Source organism: Notamacropus eugenii, chromosome 3 (assembly GCF_028372415.1).
Source record: "Notamacropus eugenii isolate mMacEug1 chromosome 3, mMacEug1.pri_v2, whole genome shotgun sequence".
NCBI lineage: Eukaryota > Metazoa > Chordata > Mammalia > Diprotodontia > Macropodidae > Notamacropus > Notamacropus eugenii.
The window spans coordinates 48,124,190-48,138,627 of NC_092874.1; the positions used below are offsets into that span (position 1 = coordinate 48,124,190).

General features: G+C 38.9%; 1 protein-coding gene across 2 annotated transcripts in view; it reads right to left on the minus strand.

Annotated features, from left to right (window-relative positions):
• ANKIB1 (ankyrin repeat and IBR domain containing 1) overlaps nt 1-14,438 on the minus strand; it is a 152,405-nt gene that overhangs the window by 103,828 nt on the left and 34,139 nt on the right. The gene's annotated exons all lie outside the window — the stretch shown is intronic.

Here is a 14,438-nt window from a genome sequence, read left to right on the forward strand (position 1 = left end):
AATACCGCGTCAGGAAGCTAGGGCAGCTAAGTGGTATAGTGGATAGAGTGCTGAGCCTGAAGTCAGGAGGACCTGAGTTCAAACCCAGGCTCAGATACTTACTAGCTGTGTGATCCTGGGCAAATCACTTAACCTGTTTGCTTCAGCTTCCTCAACTGTAACACTGGGGACCCTGGACAAGGAAATGGCAAACTGCTTCACTATCTTTGCCAAGGAAAAACCCATAAAAATGGAGTCTGATGCAACTAAAAGACTTAACCATAGGAACCTCTCTGCTAATTAAAATCATGTCCTACTACCTTGAATAATTAACAGAAATCTAGAAGTCAATAATAAAATAAAATAAAATAAAATTTCTTTAGTTACTAAACATAAGAGTAGGCTTAACACGGTGAGCAACAGGGTAAAGGTAAAATACAAAAGTCATCAACAGTAAACTCCTGTAATAAGTGAAATGAGGAAAATCATTTTGAATTTGAATTTTATAAGTTGACCACCAGTTATGACATACGGTGTGTTCCATGTTAAAGACTAAAGAGACAAAGGCTTAGGAAATTGGGGAAAAGCTAGATGAGCCAGACTGAGTAACCAGAATAAAGGATAAGGCCAAAACTAAGTTAGGAAGGAATGACTAGATAGGAAATAAGATCAACATGAGAATGAATGGAATCTGAAGGCCAAGTAAAAAGAAGAGACTAAGGCATAAGCACTTGATTCTAAAATGATGAGGAACTAGTTCAGGAACTAATTTTCACAATTTGTTGCATTGTTTTTATGTATAGCCTGTGTGAGCTCATCCAAGCCCTTGACATTCAGAGGCCAGACAGCTCCCTATAGTACCGTCTGTATTATTCTCCAGGGAAGTGACTACCTCTTAAGCCACAGCAGACATCTCATATATTGTCAAATGTGGTCTCCTATACACTCTAGAAATCTCCTCTAAACCATTCTGAACAAGATGAATTTTTCCTCTGCTTATATACCTCAAGGGAGGGGGCACTCACTACTTACAAAGGTAGCCCCTTTCTTTTTTGAAATTCACATACACACCAAGGTACTATTAATTAATAACACATAATGATTCCTAGCCCCTTGATTAGTCTGGTCAACAGAGCTCCTATGACTTCCAAAGTTACCTGAAAGCAGCTTTATTTTCAGTGTTGATCATAAACTTCTCGCAGGAACTGTTAAAAGAGGGTATTCCAGATTATCTATGGAATATTTAACATTCCAATATCCCAAATATATGACCTACTTCTCTTATATTCCTGGTCCTGAGAAGAAACTCTTGGTGGCTACTGAGCTCTGTTTTCTTGGGAGCAGGGGATGATGGAAACAAAGGAGAAGGTATCTAAGGGTAAGGTAAGTCATCTGTCTTTTTTTAGAATTTTAGGCATAAGAGTGTTACACTGCATAAAATACAGGTTTGGGCTTATTGTACTCTTAGTAAACTTCAGAGCCTCCCTATTATCTCCCAGATCAAATATAAAATCTTCTGTTTGGCTTCTAACACCCATCAAAACTTGTCCCCTTCCTGCCTTTGCAGTTCCCTTTCCCTTACTCCCTCCCACATATTCTGTGATGCTATGATAACTGGTCTTGTATTTCCCTAAACATGGCACTCTATCTCCCCAACACGAGCATTTCACTGACTGTCTCCCATGCCTCAAATTCTCCCCCTCATTTCCTTGGCTTCGTTCAAGCCTCAGTTAAGTCTCAACTTCTACAAAAAGCCTTTCCCAGTCTTCCCTTTGAGATGACCCCCAATTTATTGGATCTGTGCATGTATGTGTATAATATAATTTCCACACTGTCACTTGCATGCTCTCTTCCTCATTTGACTCTAAGTTCCTTGAGAGCAGGGGCTGTTTTTTGCCCTTCTTTGTTTCCTCAGTACTTAAAGTGACTGGCAGCACACTGGTAGCACTTAATAAACATTAGTTGACTGAGTATTACAGTTTTCAATCATTTAATAAGCATTGAGTTGCTTAATATATACCAGACAATGGGCACACACACTGAGGACACAAATGCAAAAGTGAGACAAGGCATCTCTAAGATAATCCATTCCTTCAAGAAGGTAACATTCTCTTAAGGGATACAATAGAGAGCATTACTGAGCAAGAAGTGGGAGGGACCACAGTGATGACATAGAGCAACCACCACATTTCACAAATGAGGAAACTGGGTGCCCAAGAAATTTCCCTTCCCACACTCTGCAATACAACCTAACTGGAATTCTCTGTTCCTCATGACAACTCTCCATCTTCTAGGTCTGGGACTTTTCACTATACATCCCCCACACCTGTAATGTACTCCCTCGCTTCCCTTCCACTTTATAGAATCTCCAATCCCCTTAAAGACAGAGGTCAAGTGTTACCTTCTACACAAGGCCTTGGCTGATCTTCTCCACTACTGTCCCTCTTCTTAATGACCATACATTAACTCATCTGTAGTCTCCAGTGCTCTGGGAATCTCTCCCCTGGCATCAGGAGAGCTTATGCAAAGGGAAGAGGCAAGAGATGTTGGATCAGACAGCCAAGAGGTCAGTTTGGCTCGAGCACATGAGGAGTCATAAGCCTAGAAAGGGAGGCTGGAACCAGACTGGGAAAAGTGTAAAGTGAGACTTTGTATTTTATCATGAAGTTCATGGGGAGCCTCTGAATCCTTATGAGCTGAGGAATGACAGGGTTATTATTTTTTACTAGAAAGCTTTCTACCAGTGAGTAGGTATTTTAAAGAACTCTTTTTAAAGTTTGAAAGCATTGAGTTTTTGGACCTACCTTCCTTTTTCTACAGCAAATATAACTAATATTTTGTGTATAATGAATTATATAGAATAGAAAATTTAATCTCACTTTCATGCAAGAGATGCAGCCTTGTTTGTAAATCAAATTTTTTATTCACATAGATTGTCCCTGAAGTTATATACCTTATCAGAAGCTACCCAAACATAATTTAAGAAAAAAAACACCCACATAACACCTTGAGAATGCAACGTAATATTTTTAGGGTATAATTAAGGTTAGATAATCTTTAGAATCTTAAGAAAACAATGGCAATATTTTAATCTTCCTTTACGATGCAATGCGGCCTTGCATGGGAAGGGACAAAGAAAGTATTTTCTCATCTGTTTCACTTTAAAAAGTTGAGATTATTTATCCTAGAAAGCATACTAGCAAATGCAGTCCTGATTTTACAATCACCTTTCTATTCTTCATAGAGACCAAATATTTTTCCTAAACTTGCCAGATATTTTCTCCCATTTTTTATAGTTGCAACTGTGATTTAATGAACTAATGATACCTCTTCAAATCATAAAATTCTGAGCACGAGATAAAAATGTTCACTAAGGTGGATGAAGAAAAGTTTGCTATCTAGAGATGTATACAAGTAGTGCGTGTAACTCCTCTATGCTTAAGGTAAACTATGTAGAAGTATCCAGAGAAGAAAGCAATATCCCCAAAGAACTCTGGAAATGTTTATTTTATCTTTAATTATTATCCACTTGAAAGTGGACTCTTTATAAAGTTTCAGCTTCAAGTTTCCTATTTCCAGTTCTCTTAACAGTTAGTTAGTGGTCCATAAACACGTCACTGCCTTACGACTATAGAACAGGAACAAGTTAATCAGAATTCCATAATCACATAAAGTTAAAGCTAAAAAAAAATAAATAAAAAAGGAAGGTCCTTAGAGATCCATCTAATTTGACTTTCTCAATTACAGATTAGTAAACTAAGGCCCCAACAGATAGCAAGAATATCTGAACCCAAGTCCAGTAAATCCAATTTGTTTTTTTCCTTTCAAAAGCAGGATTTCTTTTGAAAACTCTAAATAATCTCTAATTTATCTTTTCTTAAAGTATTCAAATGGGTCTGTGATTTCAGTGATGTGAATACTCCTTCCAAGGACACAGATAGCCACTCATCAGGCTTGAGTTCCACTCGTCCAAGTCTTTCCATAAAATTTCCACCACAGGGAATCTACCTAATATGCTGGAGAATTTCTTCAATTGATTGCAATACTGGCAGAATATCAATGGCATATGTGGAATATCCTTTGGCTATGAATTACTCTTGAGATCAAATGGGATGATATATGTAAAGTATTTTGCAAATCTTAATAGGTCATAGAAATCGGCTAGTTATCATTACAATGTGATCAGCTATCTGCCCTTTTTCACTCGTACGTTTCTTTAATAATAGTTTTTAAACTGACTCTTCTTTATAATTAGATGTTTGTTACATGCTTTAGCTTGCTCACACCCACCAAAGCACTTATCCATGGCTCGCTGGGTGATGCTCTACTCTAATTCTTCGGATAGTGTTCTGTCACTCCTATTTACAAAACAAAAGGGCACAGGGCATTTGTTTCTGGTAGGTATTTGTGGTCATTAAAAGAACTTTGTAATTTCTCAAAGGAAATGCATCCTGCTGTCTAATCTTACTGCTCAGTCCTGGGCCCAAGTTAATACACATGCTAGTGAATAAGCTTCATACTATAAGTCATCAATCTGGACAGTAGCATTCTACCGTCTTTACTGTTGTTGTTCATCCTTCATTTTCCAAGAGAATCAATGATGTCATGAGGTGATGTTTTGACTTGTGCATCAATTAAAATAAGCTAGAGTACACAAAGCTGTCTGCTTGAACTCTCTCTTCCAAAGTCATCAAGTCCAGTGGCAAGACAAGAGTCAAGACAACTGGTGATGGTGTGGGATGCAGCAGATGGCCTGACCAAACTCTGAGAGCTCCACAGCACCTGCTTCAGCCATCTCTGTGGTCACTGGAACAAACTGTTCCCATCTGCCTATTCACCAGGGGAAGTCTTCACAGGCTTGGGACATCCCCCTAACTCACTGAAGAATCTGTGGCCCATCTGTTACCCTCAACCTGGTTTAACCCATCTGCAAAGACAGTTTATTGGGGTCTGGTTCCATGCTCCAGCTTCTTGGAGCCACAAGTGAGAACTGGGTAAATCAGGTAGACACCAAAGGTGGATGAGTAGCCCTGAAAAGGGTTCAGCCAGCATGCACACCAGAAGTGCTAGTCCTCTTGAACACCCATACACCCTACTATATATAGTGTATCTATGTATGTTCTACGTATACTGTATGGTAAATTTACGTATATCATTCTCCTGTATGGCCAAACTCTTTTGAGTAGTCATGAAACTCCTTTAGGAGACTCAACAGTACTCCAAGGTTTGATATAATCAATATAATGCTATCTTCAAACATAAACATCTGGACGACCTCTCACTTTATAGCCAGAGGTTATCACTGACTTTTATTATGTCATGGAAACCTTTAACAGTCTGGTGAAGCATATAGGCCCCTTTTCAGAATCATGTTCTTAAATAACTGAAGCAAACAGTACATTTCAGCTAGAGATTAGTGGGGGAAAATGCATGTTTTCTTTCCCCCACATGTTTATAGACCCCTAAAATCTATACACAAACCTTGTAAATATTAAGAACTCCTGATGTATAGAGAAACTGTCCTCTGACCTGGTTACCTCTGTATTTATATCCCTCAAAAGGGGCCAAAGTCTCCCATCCTGGGTCATCTCCAGTCATCCTGAGGAATATCAGGTCACTGGATTCAGATGGCTCTGGAGGAGAAGTGCGGCTGGTGACCTTGTACAACCCTCCCTCACTCAAAACAAAGTCGAGTGCAAGTCATGTCATCATTTCTCTGATGGCATTGTTTTCTATGGGAACGAAGGATGAACATAACTTGGGAGGCAGCTTATTCAAACAGTCTTTAAGAACTATTTTGCTTTACTAAAGGAAACCCATTTTCATAATTGACAAATGGTAATGCAAAGGGAACTTAAATTATTTTCCATGCCGCAGTGGTTACTTGCTGGTTCCCTTCTAATAACCTCATTCATCAAGGATGTCCTCATTGCATGTTTATTGCTGCTGCTACTGCTGCTGTTGAGAAGCAATTGAGAGGTTAAGTGATTTGCCCAGGGTTACACTGCTAGTAAGCGTCTGAGGCTGGGATTTGATTCAGGTGCTTGTGACTCCAGGGCAGGTACTTTATCCACTCTTCCACCTAGTTGCCACTATGTGTATATTATTCTTAAAAACATTATGTAGGTGGGAAATTAGGAATATGGGGTAGTAGTTACTGTTCATCCTTAAGATACCTTAAGACTTGATGACTTGTGGCCCTCAAAATTATGCTGCTTCCAATAAGGACTTGTAAGCCATACAAATTATATGTTGTTGGGGGAAGAAATAATCTTGCCTGAAGTCAGGACAAATCTTTTTTTCATTTAATTTGTAGAAAATCGTGGAGCTACTCATATATTTCTGTTGTCACTTAAACTTTTTTGCAGTTACAATCAACACTCAAACGTATGCACTATTAGAAAAACAGTGAATCCATAAATCACTGAAATCAGTGGTTCTTAAAACTTTTTGATCTCCAGACCCCTTTACGCTCTTAAAAAAATCACTGAAGATCCCAAAAAAGAGCTTTTGTTTATGTAGGCTATGTAAATATTTTCTATATTCAAAATTAAACTATCTGAATGTTATGTGAAAATGGTTTTGACTTTGCAGACTCCCTGAAAGCGTCCCTGGAAAACACTTTGAGAAATGATGATTTAGGTAATAAACTTTACTTCACCTATAACAGAAACAACCAGAAAGATCAAGTAACTAGAATCTATTTTTAGGCTCTTTTCAGAGATAGCAATCTCCAGGGAAAGGACGAAACGACCTGAGGTTTGCACAGGTTCAGAATGTTTCTAGAGAAGATAAAGAACAGCTTAAAGTCAAATTGAAAAAAAGAGAAAATGAAAAATAAAAGAACTGAAAGAAGACAGATAGTAAAGGAGAGGGGAAACTGAGGAAGAAAAGAGGGAAGTAGAGACAAATGAAATAGAAAGTGAGAAAAGTCGAAATATTCTAGAGTATTTTAACAGATGAGACACAGGTGCATCATCACCTTAGCTATATTACTACAAACCATTCCAGCATCTATTTTTCAAAACAGCTGTAAATTAAGCAAAACCATGGAAGGGAGTTATGTTAATGCTAAGAGAGAAAAAAGATCTATTTAATACATTTTGAAAACGGTGAAAATTGGATAGTTTTAGCCAAGGAAAACAAGCTAACTAAAGACTTGGAGAGAAAAGTTGCCCAAATGTTTTTTACTGGTTCTGATTCTGGAAAAAAAAAAGGGGGGGGGGGGGCGGGCGGAGCCAAGATGGCGAAGTAGAAAGACACACATACACTAGCTCCGAACCCACAGCCCATAGAATATCTGTAAAAAGAATTCCCGGCGAATTCTGGAGCAGCAGAGGCCATAGAACGGTGGAGCAGAGGAGATTTCTGTTCCAGAGAGCCCTGCAAACCTCTCGCAAAAGGTCCGTCGCGCTGCGGACATGGAGCTGATGCCCAGCCCTGCCTCAGCCACGGGGCACTGAGAGGAGCAGATCCCAGCAGGCTTCAGGGACAGAATCTCCAGTGGCCACGCAGGTCCCTCCACCCACAGGTGACGGGGGTTGGTGAGAGGGTCTCTTTGGCGGGTCGAGAGGGGAGTGGGGTGCCCCCATAACTCAGGCCCCCTTGGAAGGCAGCAGCGGATGCAGCGGCAGACCAGGGCTCCCCAAGCAGGCAGGAGCTCGGATCCATTGTTGAAGGTCTCCACATAAAGCCCCTGAGGGAACTGAGCACCGCGAGGCAGCCCTGCCCCCACCTGAGCACCTGAACTTAATCTCACACTGAAAAGCAGCCCTCCCTGCCCCCCAAGCCCTGAGGCTGGGAAGCAGCATTTTAATCTCAGACCCCCAAGTGCTGGCTGGGCGGATCTGGAGGCGAGGTGAGGGTGAAAAGGAAACTCAGAAGTCAAGTCACTGGCTGGGAAAATGCCCAGAGAAGGGAAAAAAAATGACTATAGAAGGTTACTTTCTTGGTGAACAGATAACTCCTCCCTTCCTTTCAGAGGAGGAAGATCAATGCTTACCATCAAGGAAAGACACAGAAGTCAAGGCTTCTGTATCCCACCCCACTCAATGGGCTCAGGCCATGGAAGAGCTCAAAAAGAGCTCAAAAAATTTTGAAAATCAAGTTAGAGAGGTGGAGGAAAAACTGGGAAGAGCAATGAGAGACATGCAAGCAAAGCATGAAAAACAAGTAAACACCCTGCTAAAGGAGACCCAAAAAAATGCTGAAGAAAATATCACCCTGAAAAACAGGCTAACTCAATTGGCAAAAGAGGTTCAAAAAGCCAATGAGGAGAAGAATGCTTTCAAAAGCAGAATTAGCCAAATGGAAAAGGAGGTTCAAAAGCTCACTGAAGAAAATAGTTCTTTCAAAATTAGAATGGAACAGATAGAGGCTAATGACTTTATGAGAAGCCAAGAAATCACAAAACAAAACTAAGAGAATTGAAAAAATGGAAAATAATGTGAAATATCTCATTGGAAAAACAACTGACCTGGAAAATAGATCCAGGAGAGACAATTTAAAAATTATGGGCCTACCTGAAAGCCATGATCAAGAAAAGAGCCTAGACATCATCTTTCATGAAATTATCAAGGAAAACTGCCCTGAGATTCTAGAACCAGAGGGCAAAATAAGTATTCAAGGAATCCACAGATCACTGCCTGAAAGAGATCCAAAAAGAGAAACTCCTAGGAACATTGTGGCCAAATTCCAGAGTTCCCAGGTCAAGGAGAAAATACTGCAAGCAGCTAGAAAGAAACAATTCAAGTATTGTGGAAATACAATCAGGATAACACAAGATCTAGCAGCTTCTACATTAAGGGACTGAAGGGCGTGGAATAGGATATTCCAGAAGTCAAAGGAACTAGGACTAAAACCAAGAATCACCTACCCAGCAAAACTGAGTATAATACTTCAGGGGAAAAATTGGTCTTTCAATGAAATCGAGGACTTTCAAGCATTCTTGATGAAAAGATCAGAGCTGAAAAGAAAATCTGACTTTCAAACACAAGAATGAAGAGAAGCATGAAAAGGTAAACAGCAAAGAGAAGTCATAAGGAACTCATAAAAGTTGAACTGTTTACATTCCTACATGGGAAGACAATATTTGTAACTCTTGAAACTATTGAGTATCTGGGTAGTGGGTGGGATTACACACACACACATGCACATGCACACGCACACACACACATAGAGTCGAGTGCACAGAGTGAATTGAAGAGGATGGGATCATATCTTAAAAAAATGAAATCAAACAGTGAGAGAGAAATATACTGGGAGGAGAAAGGGAGAAATGGAATGGGGCAAATTATCTCTCATAAAAGAGGCAAGCAAAAGACTTATTAGTGGAGGGATAAAGAGGGGAGGTGAGAGAAAAACATGAAGTTTACTCTCATCACATTCCACTAAAGGAAGAAATAAAATGCACACTCCTTTTGGTATAAAACCTATCTCACAATATAGGAAAGTGGGGGATAAGGGGATAAGCAGGTGGGGGGGATAATGGAAGGGAGGGCATGGGGAGGAGGGAGCAATTTGAGGTCGACACTCATGGGGAGGGACAGGATCAAAAGAGAGAACAGAAGTAATGGGGGGACAGGATAGGATGGAGGGAAATATAGTTAGTCTTATACAACATAACCATTATGGAAGTCATTTGCAAAACTACACAGATTTGGCCTGTATTGAATTGCTTGCCTTCCAAAGGGAAGGGGTGGGGATGGACAGAGGGAGGAAAAGAAGTTGGAACTCAAAGTTTTAGGAACAACTGTCGAGTACTGTTCTTGACACTAGGAAATAAGAAATACAGGTAAAGGGGTTTAGAAAGTTATCTGGCCCCACAGGACAATAGAGAAGATGGAGACAAGGGCATAGAGGGATGATAGAAGAGAGAGAAGATTGGTGACAGGGGCAATTAGAATGCTCAGTGTTTGGGGGTAGGGGGAGGGGACAAAAGGGGAGAAAATTTGGAACCCAAAATTTTGTTAAAATGAATGTTAAAAGTTAAATAAATAAAAAGCAGGAAAAAAATGCAATATTAGAAAAACAACAATAAAATCAAACAAACAAATTCTGCTTCTAAGCTAGTTCATAATTCAGTGAATATTTAAACTGCAGCAGTTAGATGACATTTTATCTGACTGAATTCTGAAGACCTATATTTCATAAAGAATGAATTTTGTTTCATACAGTTTCCCACAAAAAAAGCACAATGAACTCAGTGAAAAATCAGTCATATAACCATGAAGTTACAAAAAGAATTTTCAAATTTTTTATACATAATATAAAACAGTCTAAATCCTCAACCACTTAGCAATTCTAAAGCTAGTACTTGGGTCTATTTTGGCAATGCTTTCCAAATTAAAATCCACTGAATTCCAGAAGTCTTAAAGACTGCATATGCAGCACAGGCTATAAGATACAACAAAGTCTGTAATGACTGTAAAATAAAAACCTTTAAAAGATTTAAAAAATGTTTTCCTGCTGCTTAAAAAAACAAAATTTAGGGATAAAGAATTTGAAGCACTAGTTTTATTTTTTTAAAATAAATCTTAAATTAAGGTATATTTCAGAAACCAGTTTACCTGACATGCAAAATGATTCCAACATGAGCAAACTGTAGAAATCACCTTCAGTATGCAGAATGTGTATTACAGAAAAGATTTCAAGATGAGCTTTCTCAGTCACATAGGCACTATGTAGTATAGGACCTTCCATTTCATCTCAGCACAAATTATGCATTTTAACTGTTTTTATTATCTCAACAGCAAACTCTTCTTTTACTTCAAGTACACCTGTGTTCCCTGACTTAATTTATTGCCTCTCCAGCCTAAGTCAATCAAGCCTCAAGAAAACTACACCCCGACCTTATTATCATAAAATACACGGTCTGCTCTCTAATCTGATGCCTCCCTGGTCTAAATGCCATTCTCAAGTCCATCCCCTCTCACTCATTCCCACATGCTGAACTTGCCCTTCCATTCTTACGATTTCCACTCAATTCAGTTCTTTCCACTTCACCCACTTTTGACTTCACTGGACTTTCCACAAATTATAATAATTTACTTGAATGCTGTTCAAAATGACTTAGAAATACAAAATGAAGCAGATTTAGCTTATGAAACTCATGCTGTTAAAAATTCAAATTTGCTCTTTGTTGCTGCTCTAGTAATCCTTAGGTCACTTTTGTACTTTCAACCTCTTCCCCCAAACCACCTTTTTCTGTTTAAAACCCAGATCCCCTAATTCCATATTCTCGCTCTCACAAGATAAGTTTCTCTCCTATTGCTCTCATCTTGGTTCTAGAACCTCACTAGATTGTGAGTTTCTCAAGAGCAGAGAACCTAGAACAGTGGCACTTAATATTTATGAAATGAATGGTTCTTCAACCAGAAGACTGAGGTTAGCTGACTTGCTAATAAGTCAAATTTGGGATTCTAACCTAAGTCTTCTAAGTTCCTAGCTTAGCACTTTCCTCGTTCTATCATCTTGTTTTCCTAATCACAATGTCTCCACACCTACCACCTAATCTTTCTTTCTAGTCTCAGAAGAAAGGTGCCCTCTCTAAAGTCAAAGCCAATCTGTGTGTTCTTAATCATAATTCACATCCTGACTCCAAATTTAGTGTAATATCCCCTCTGCCAAGCCTTCCTGTTTCTTAGGAGGGCCTTGATTTCCCCTTATCCTTTCTGTTCAAACTGGTCTTTTTCCCCATTCAACATATTCCACCTGTCACCTCCTTATCTTTGTATAGGTTGTCTCTGATGGATGGAACATCATTCCCTGCTCACCTCCACCTCTATCTTCCTTTCAAGCTGGGCTCAAATGCTACCTCCTACATGGGACCTTCCTATATCCCCCAGATGTTAGTCCCTTCCCCACCCCCAAATTACCTTGTATTTACTCCCTATTTTATTTCTAATATGTGTACATGTTCTTGCATCCTCCCCAAATGGAAGCTCATTAAGAGTAAGGACTTTCATTTTTGTCTTTGTAACTCCAGTTTTTAATACACAGTTGGCAGTGAACAAATGGTTGCTGATTTAATTCATCTGTTCTCTTTTCTCCATTGGCTTTCCCCTTTTTACCTTTAAACATGTCCAGGGCTCTCCTATTCTGAAAAAAAAAAAAAATCTTTATCTGACTCTGGTGCCATTTCTGCCTACTGCACTGTGTTCTCTTTCTTCTCAATATCAAACTTATCTGAGAGATCTCCTTCCCTGCATCTAGTTCCTGTAGTTTGGCTTTGGCTTCGATCATCGCACTGAAATAGGTCTCTCCAACATCACCAATTATCAAAAATCTTTTAATCAGTCCTCAATATCTTTGCATTTAATATTGTCACTCTCTTAAAAACTCTCCAACCTGCTTCCCCACCTTTACCAGGATCCCAATAGCTAGTTAACTAAATAACTATTCTCCTAGTCACCAAATAAAATACATAGTCACAGGACCATGGGATCATAGATTTAGAATTGGGATGACCTTAGATTACAGACCATTTTATCCAACTCCCTCATTTTACAGATAAAAGAACTGAGGGGCTGAGGTCACACAGGTTTAGAGCTACAATTCAAACCTAGGTCCTATCCTCTGAATCCAAACCCAGCAATCCACTGGTAAGGCCTAATTTTTCTCACCCCATTTTTAAAATCCTCATATTCAACCAGCAAACAATTCCTATTGATTTTTTTTTCTTCAAGTCTTTGATTTGCTTCTATTCCTACAGTAACTACTCTTACCTCCATCTTTTATACCACACATCTGTAACTGCCTTCTAGCAAGCTTTCCGTCTTTCCCCTCTAATGTATCACACGTACGGGTAAAAGATAAAACCTCTTACAACATATTTATGATGTCATTCCTAGGTTTATCAGGAAATATGATGATGCTACAAGGTAGCCATATTCATTAAAGCAACTGGTTATATGGAGTTTGATTGCCAAGATCCTCAAAATACAACAAAATTATTTGACAAAACAGGCTCCAGAAGTCAGTAAGTTAAAAATTTATCTCACTGTCAGTTAGAGGCTAAATTCCCTTGACAAAATCTAGCCACACATATCTCGGATGGTTACAGATATGAGTCAGGAGTCCCACACAAACACTAGGGAAAATTTGTCCTTTCCCCTTGTCCCATACTTTGCAGTAGCTGCCCAGATATGGAAGATGAGAGCAAGTATCTCTGAGTCACGGAAATCTTTCCTATTTCTTTATTTCTCCCCTAAGGGTGGAGTGGATCTAATGGGATCCAGTTGTAGCATTAGGAGTACTGTATGATGGTTTTAAAGGGGGTGGGGGGGGGCCATGCTCCCACATAGTGTATGCTTACTTAAAGGGGGGAGGAGCACAGAAGTGATTAAATGGTAAATAATTTTCGGTCTCAGCTATAAGATGAAATCATAGGATTTAGAGCTAAAATAGTTTAGAGCATATAATTCAGCTTCTTTTTATAGAAAAGGAAACTGACATCCAGGAAAGTGAAGTTACTTACCCATATTATTCATTAAAACCAAATTCTGTTTAAAAATAATATATGATTTGTCATTTTGCTAGACTTTACCTCAGTGAAGAATATCACCTGGACAGCAGGTTCTGAACAGCTCTTTGTTTTATGTTACCAAAAGCACATACTCTTTATTTACTTTATCTGTCCTTCTGGGAATGTCTTGCAGATCCTCATTAACTTCCTTGCTCAAAAATTTACAAGACAACACTCTAACACGGAGTCTGAAGTCACCAATATTCCACCCTTACACAGTGACTGCAATGTCCAGTGACCAACAAGTAATTTAAGCACATATGTCCCAGGTGCTGTCAGTCAATAAGAGACCTTTACAAAAGTCCGAATACACTGAATATAAGACATTATTAGGCATAATGAGGGATGAAAATTTTTGCCTCAGCCCTCACATAGCTTAAACTCTAGCTGACAAACAATGTATATGACAACTATCAATACAGCATATGATAACTGTCAGGAGTTGCATGAAGCACAGCTTGTTTTATTTTATGTGTGTTCTTTTTTTGGACCCAATTAGAGTGTAAGTTCCTTGGAGAAAAAAGTTATATATACTTTCTTTAGAGAGTGGATAGAGCCTTGGGTTTCTCAACTGTAAAATTTGAGTGACAACATCTGTAATATTTCCCATACAGGGTAGCTGTGGGGCTTGAATGAAATACTATATGCAAATTGCCTAGCAAAATTAGAACATTTTGTAAATATTATCATCTGGCCTCTCTTACTTCTACTTGGCTTCCTGTACCTGTTAGGCACATAGTAGATACTCAGAGGATACATGTCAATTGGCATAGTTGGAATTATATTTAAAATATTAAGAAACTCTTAAAGAAAATTATGAATTGGTCTTATGTGAGTCAAACTGTCTTTTGATGATGAAAAGTTAGAAATCTAAAAAAATGTTACTTCATAAAAATGCATCACAAAATGGTGAAGGATGCTCACTCATTCAAAA